Genomic DNA, 6,633 nt, shown 5'->3' with positions numbered 1-6,633 from the left:
AGCAATTATTGGTGCAAAGGGAAGTAGGAGAAAAAAGGGCCAATTGGTTCGTAGATTTTTGTGGTGTGGTTTTTGAAAAACTAAATTCGGATATTCCACAGTCTTCATCTTTAATTCGTAGATGTTTCCTGAGGCACTTGAGATCATAAAACACCCTCATAAGCTTAATAGGGATGGAGGCTTGGAAATTAGTAGAAATTGGACCTCACTTCTCACCCCCATTGATTAAAATGACCCTCCCTTTCACATCCCCCTACCTCTCTTCATCTTTCCCACCCTCTATAGGTCAAAACAACTCCTCTCATAACCATAAAATAACATTAAGAATTATAAGAAATATTGCTTTTCCAATATAATAACTAGACTTCATATTAAATATAAGTAAGGCTCAATTTAGAATACATTAACAATAATCCATTAACATAAACACATATGAGTTTAGAATCTAATTATTAATAATACATTAATCTCCTACAAATTAAACTTTTAAAATTAATTAAATAAAATAAAATAAAATAATTTTATATTTTATATTTTAATTTTAATTTTAAAATTAAAAATAAAAAACTTATTACATTATAAATAATAAAACCTAATTAACATAATAATTTTAAAGAAAACCTAAAAATAAACTATTTGCATAAACTTAAAACTAAGTATTAAAATAAACAATTCACTAAACATCCCTCCCTTAAAAACATAGATTAATATAGACTCAATTAAAATTTAAAATAAATAGATAACTTATTAAAGTAAATAAACTTAGTTGAATAAACAAACTAATAACATTAACTTAAATTAAGCAATAATTCAAAATTAAGAAAATCAATTTATAAACAAAAATAATTATATTTAATTAAAATATAATAAAATTAAAAGAATCTTTATAATAAGATTAAGAATATAAAGAAAGAAATATAATCAATAATGAACGCAATTTGATAAATTATTAAAACAAATTAAATATTATAAGAATATCATTAACAATAAAAATAATAAAAATGAATTTAAAATTCAAATCATTCAGATGGTCAACTTACCAACTTGACAACTCACGTAACCATATTTATTGCTCCCGTTTCTCTTCTTTGTAAATCAGTCCTGATGATGAATCTTGGTCTAGACTCGAAACGTCGATGAATTAAAGATGAAGACTGCGGAATATTAGAATTCTGTTTCTCAAAAAGGGCTAATTGGGTAACTGCACTGCAATAATATGATGTCAAGATTAGACCAGCTAAAATTGTTAAGGGTCAAGGTTTTTGCAAAATGTTAGCTGGAGCATCCAAATTACCAATAGAAGAAGATTTAGGTGATGATATACAAATATCGGAGGTAAGCCTCAACGATACTGAATCTCAATATGATGATCTTAACCTTTATTTAAGAAATGGATATGTCCCTATGCAGCGCACTTACAAAAGAAAAATGGCTTTGAGATTAAAAAAAAGCAATATGAAATCGTCAATGATGTTTTGTTTAGAAAAAAATATGATTATGTTTTGCTAAGGTGCCTTGAAAAATCTGAGGCAGAAAAGGTTTTTCAGGAACTCCATGATGGCATAGCAGGTGGACATTTTGGAGGAGACACAACAACACGTAAAATCCTGCATGATAGCTATTACTAGCCAAACTTGTTCAAGGACGCACACGAATATGTAAGGAAGTGAAAAACCTGTTAAACTGCTGTTGGAAGACAAAAGAAACTGGCATTTCCATTACAACCAGTCAACATTGAACAACCATTTGAGCAATGGGGATTGGACATAATAGGTGAGATCATTCCTCACTCTTCAAAGCAATATAGATACATCCTCACAACAATTTATTACTTTACTAAATGGGTGGAAGCAATTCCACTAAAGGTAGCCAATTCTGAGAACATCATCGAATTTATTGATCAATTTAACATTACCAGATTTGGCTTACCAACTGCCTTGATGTTTGACAATGCATATTACTTCTTATGCAACATTATGACAAAATTCCCTTTGAAAAGAGGTTTCAAACTTAAGTATTCTGCTAACTGTTATCCTCAAGGACATGGTTTAGCAGAATCAACCAAAAAAAATCTCATCAGGATCATTAAACTAACTATTGATCAGAGTCAAAGAAAATATCATAAATACTTACCATTTTCTCTATGGGCAAATCGGATAACACAAGGCCTCAATAGGCACTTCTCCATTTAATCTGGTCTATGGGAAAGACGCTGCTCTTCCTACAAATATAGTTATTCCCTCTCTAGCCCTACTTCAATTTATTGAAGAAACTCCTTCTTCTTTGCAATTAAGGCAGTCCCAAATCCTCAAACTTGAAGAAGAAAGAGAGAAAGCCAAAATCATATGTGCCCATCATCAATAATTAGTTAAATCTTCCTTTGATGCAAATTCTGTAAGCACAAAATCATTTCAACTTGGAGACCTTGTATTGAAGTGGGATAAAGCACACGAGGAAAAAGGTAAGCATACCAAATTCCAAAGAATGTGGCTTGGACCATTTCAGATTACAGAACAAATCAACCCATCAACATTTCTATTGCAAGATTTATTAGGCAAGAGAGATTCTATGCATGTGAGTGGGCATATTTTGACAAAATATTTTTCATAGGAGATAACCTCTTCTATCCCTTGTGCATTATCGCCTTTACTTTTCCTAGGAAATAAAAGTTAAATAGTATTTACTTTTGGCCTTACAATAAAAATCTCTTGAAATATTTTGATTTTTCGCTTTTATAAGTAGAGATTGTTAAGGAAATAATTATAACATTTGAAAATTAACTAGGTTCTATCTCTCTGAAATTTTCTTGTTTCCACCAAAATTATTTATTCTTTGAGAAACCTCCAACTTTATAAAAAAACTTTTGTTCTACTATCAGTGAAGGAATGTATCTTTAACAAAGTAAAGACTCTTTTCAGATAAGCATCTTCAACTCTATAATTTTAATCCAGAACTCTCAAGGAGTCAATGATTCTCCCCGTTCAGTAAACTTTTTTCTTTTTAGAGTGTAATTCTAAAATATATTGTAACTTAAAAGATAAGAGTTCTCATCAAGAGCCTTCTTACCATGTTCATAGTGAAATAATAGAGTGATATTACCAGTACTGCATACCAAAACAAGGTTACAATGGCTTGAGATTATTTTAATTAAAAGATAAGGGGTCTCATCATGAGCCAGCTTATTCAGTTGAATTACAACTAGTGAATGGCATTAACACTATTTGGTCACCAAACCAAGACAATGACTTTTAAGTAATAAAAAGAAAAATTTTGCAAAAAAATAAACTGTTTAAAAAAAGAGAGAGGAGAATAAGTATATGAGTTTGAATTTATCGTTAAAAACTGCAATCTTATCTGGATGAGACACTGAATCATTGTTGGATAAAAGATAACCCTGTCGAGGCTAAGGACGCCTGCTGGTAGTGGAGGCTCTACCTGTGACAAATGAGTTCATCTAAAAGCTGATCTGCAAAAGCCCCCTACATTTTCAAACCAAGTAAAGACTGATATAGACAAAGGAATTTTCATTTTTAAGAGGATATCAAATGAATTGTGATTAGGTGAGTTTGTTTTTTTTTTATTTCGAGAAATGTTACTTATCTTAAATTTCATGTAATTCCTATTTCCTGAACTATATTTATTTTGAAAGTTTTATAAATTTCAAAATTATCAGAGATAACTGGTTCTTCCAGTGAATCGCCAATTGTTGTACTGTTCAACAACCCCCCATTTATTATATAAATAGTTAGTATTGTATTAATAAATGGGGACCCTTTAATTTTTTCAAAAAACTTAGCAAATAAAATCTTTCCTTTTGAAAGCATTTGGAATAAAACCTTAGACAAACTTAAGATATTAAGCCAAGTCACTTTGTGACTAAGCATTTTCACTTCATTGCAAATCACGTGATCAAAAGTAACAAAGGTTAGTCGTGAATCGGATTCTGCGAAATGCGATAAAAGACCCCCCTTAAAAGACCAAAGGTAGCATTGAAATTTTTATAAAACTTAAGGATTAGGATATTCCTTAACAAATAAAGTATTTATCGCAATCATGTTGTGACTTTTACAAGGTCGCACACATGAAAACCATAAGAAACTGCAAATTGCGATGTGGTCCGAACCCGATGGAATAATAAAATCGTTATAAACTTGAATAAGGTCCAACGTATCATAAATATCTATTTTAAATGAATAATCCTGCACATAAAGGAAACGTGCTCAAAAAGGTAAAAGGTATGCCGCTCATCACAAATCGCAAAACACCAAGGCAACTTTATATTTCTCTATTTACGCTCACATATATTGTGATATTACAATTCATCGCAATTGCATGATCAGCATTGCACATAACACATAGCAATTTGAAATATCATTTAGAAGCTTGCGGTGCGACATTTTGATAAGTCATAAAGGAAGTCACACGTAGGCCTTAAAGAGTAATTAATAAAGTTTAAATGCATTTGCTCTTTTAATGACTCGAGAAGATTTATATATTTTTACTTGTATTTGAAATAAAAGATTCATCCTTGCATTCTTTCAGAATTTACTGCGATATTGTGTTTCCGCTTTCATTGCCACTTTGCTTTTTATCCTGTTTTCTTCATTGGCCAAATTTAAGGAAAATTTCGAAGAAGACAATGCTTAGAAAAATGGTTAAGAAAGGAAAGAAGACTACAGAGGCTACTTCACTTGAGGATTCAAACATGCTTCCACTCTTCTCTGATACCGCATGCAATAAGGATGGCAGGACTAAAACATGGGAGGAAATGTATAATTTACTTGAGGAAGAAAAGCCAAAGGTCCTAGAAACCAAAGCAACAGTAGATGCCAAGGACTCATCCGAGGCTTCTTATTTTGAAGCAGCATGTTCTTTCCTGCACATAATAGCTGCAAGGCCCAAAATATTAGCATACACTATGTTGTAGCGGCTACATCCACCCTCCAAAATTTCTCCTTAGCTTCGTTTTGGAGCCTCCCTACCAACCATCCTTAGCAGCATATCTTGCACTGTCAAGTACACAAGCTTTAGTGGTTTTTTAGCAAATTCCCATCCTGTGCATGATATCTTGCTACATCCCCCTCACATGCTATTTCTCTGGACTTGGTCCAACTGCAAGCTAAGTATCTCCCTCAAGAAATTGCGCAATTCTGGAGGGGAACCATCCTTCCCTCTAGAAATTGTGCAATCCTGACTGGCAGCCTATTGGGCTCCAGAATTGCGCAATCCTTCCTGTCAACCTTCACTGGAAAAATTGCGCAATCCAGCCCAACAGGACTACTCAGCCTAGAAATTGCGTAATTCTAGGTAGCAGTCAACAGCTTAGCCTAGAAATTGCACAATCCCTCTGGGACAGCTAGCCTAATAACTAGCAGAAATTGCACAAATCCAGCCAGACAGCCTATTGGGCTCATAAATTGCAAGATGTAGTCAGATAGGCTTCCTTGAGAAAATTGCGAGGTCTAACCCAGGACAACTGCTCAACCCAGAAATTGTGCAATCTTGGGAGAGAGTCCCTCGTCCCTCTCATAAATTGCGCAATCCCTCTAGGAAAACCATCTCTGATCAGCTCAGAAACTGTGCATATTTTTATCCTAGGCTCGCAGAGTAATGCATGTGCCTTCAGGTTGACCGGTTCCCTTCAGGACCAAGAAAAATTGTTTTGCATGCATGGACTGCTTTTCCCAAGGCATCATGCAAACACATCCCTTGATTTAGGGATCTATTTTTAGTAGCTGGAGGTTACATGAAAGGATCATTTCAGAAACCTCCCGCCAAATGTCGTTTCTCTTAGATTTGTGGCATGGGTGTCACAACCTTGATTTTATCAAAACTCATCAACCGGACATTGCAGAGCTCATTCCTCACATCGACCTTGCAGCTCTAACATCCCACATTGTATCTAGGAGTCGTTGACACATTCAACTCAGTTGTTTTGGGGTAAGACCGCCTTTCCTGTCTTGCATTGTGCTTCTGTTGCTTTTTGTGTTTTGCTTTATCTGAGTGATGTTTGCTTGATTTCAATGAGCGCTTGTCATCGTTTTGATATATGTTAGCTTGTAGAAGCACTGTTTCAGTTTTTGTTCACATCTCACTATTGTCACATGCATGATACTGTTTTGCATGGACGGACACCGTTGCGGTGACTCGCTTCACACACATGCATACTTTCCCATTTTCCAAATCCTTCACTTGTTGTTTGCATGTATGATCACTCATTCATTTTTGCACTCATCTCATCATGCATTAATACTTCTCATACTTTTAATCATCCATCAGTCAGTTTGGGTTGCCTTAGCCTGGACTTTGCCTTGCCCGGATAGAACTGCACATTTCTAGAAGTGAAGGCTCTGCCTTCCCTTGAGAAATTTCGGAAGTCTGGCCCAACACTGACCTCCAGGCTTGCATTGCGCAATTCTTGGAGGTAGTGTCCTACTGGTCCCAAAAACTTTGCAATGCAGTTTGCTGGTTGCACGTCATTACTAACTGAAATTGCGCATTGCGTAGTTTCAGTCCTCATTAGTCCAAGATGGAATGTGCATTGCATAGCTCAAGTAGTTAGTTAGCCTCCTGATAGCCAGCACTGTGCCTTGCGTAGTTTTGGCAGTCAGTCTCTCGACCTCCTGACGAAAA

Source organism: Pinus tabuliformis, chromosome X, assembly GCF_031772625.1.
Source record: "Pinus tabuliformis cultivar Carrire ecotype Pingquan chromosome X, CPIR1, whole genome shotgun sequence".
NCBI classification, from domain to species: domain Eukaryota; kingdom Viridiplantae; phylum Streptophyta; class Pinopsida; order Pinales; family Pinaceae; genus Pinus; species Pinus tabuliformis.
This window is presented reverse-complemented; position numbering follows the sequence as displayed.